The sequence below is a fragment of the Haliotis asinina genome, chromosome 6, assembly GCF_037392515.1.
Source record: "Haliotis asinina isolate JCU_RB_2024 chromosome 6, JCU_Hal_asi_v2, whole genome shotgun sequence".
In the NCBI taxonomy this organism is placed as follows: domain Eukaryota; kingdom Metazoa; phylum Mollusca; class Gastropoda; order Lepetellida; family Haliotidae; genus Haliotis; species Haliotis asinina.
This window is the reverse complement of record NC_090285.1, coordinates 59715398-59716478: the sequence shown is the minus strand read 5'-3', so window position 1 is coordinate 59716478 and position 1081 is coordinate 59715398.

Below are 1081 nucleotides of genomic sequence, written 5' to 3'. Positions count from 1 at the left end.
TTTGTTGTGTTTGCAATACAGATTGGATGACCTTAGGTTGAATTCTGTTGAGCTGGCTAAAGAGATCTATACTAGTCACATAAAGAAACTGTACATTGTCAAAATATTATCCAAGTTGATACTGGTAAACACATATAAGATGATCCACGACCTGACAAATGACCCCAATTCGCATACTTGGGAACGCCCCACAGAACGATCCACTTGACACAAGAGGGAGACAGGTTGTCTGATAAATATGGAGAAGTTAATTTTCCCCATGCGTTTCACTCATGAATTGTTATAGCACACATGGTTTGGGAACAGGTACAATCCCAACGAATTGAATCAACACAATATACTGAGCAAATATGTTTAGGACCACCGATCCATTTCACGAAGCAAATGTCATTTTCCTGGGGTTTTTTTAGCAAAATTGTTGAATATCTAAAATGCTTGTCAATGCCCCAATCATCTATTTGTCTTCGTCTTAACTAAAGGTTAGTGTGGAATATCAGTGTCTTATGCCTGAAATTGCAGTCTTATCATTCGAAGGAATATGCGGTGTTGATTTCATGTCACGGTTAGCATGTATTGCACGTGCATAATCGTCAAGCTACCTGTAGCAGCCAAGTGTACTCGCCCAATTCGTTGTACCGCCTCTCTTGTCACAAATGCGTTTAGTGCGCAGGATCATCTAATATGTGTCTAGCAGTAAGTATGATAGCATTGTCAAAGATACATATAAACTTTAATGGAGGTGTCATGAGACCATTGCAAGTCGGGAGTATTTCAATTGGCAAGTCATTCACAATGACGTCACGAGTCCACATGCAGGACAGGGGTCAAACGACCATGTCACAAGCTCAATAACGGGTATGTCCACCATCGGCAGTGAGAACGGCAGTGCATCGACGATGCATAGAGCCTATCAAAGGTGCAAGGAATGCTTGTGTGATGTCACGCCGGTTCTGTTGCAAGGTCAAGGACGTTATCGAGCGGATTAGGAAGACGGCGTAGACGTCGATCCATTTCAACCCAAACATGCTCTGTCGGGCGAGAAATCCGGTGAATTTGCAGGCCAAGGCAGTACGCCAACGTT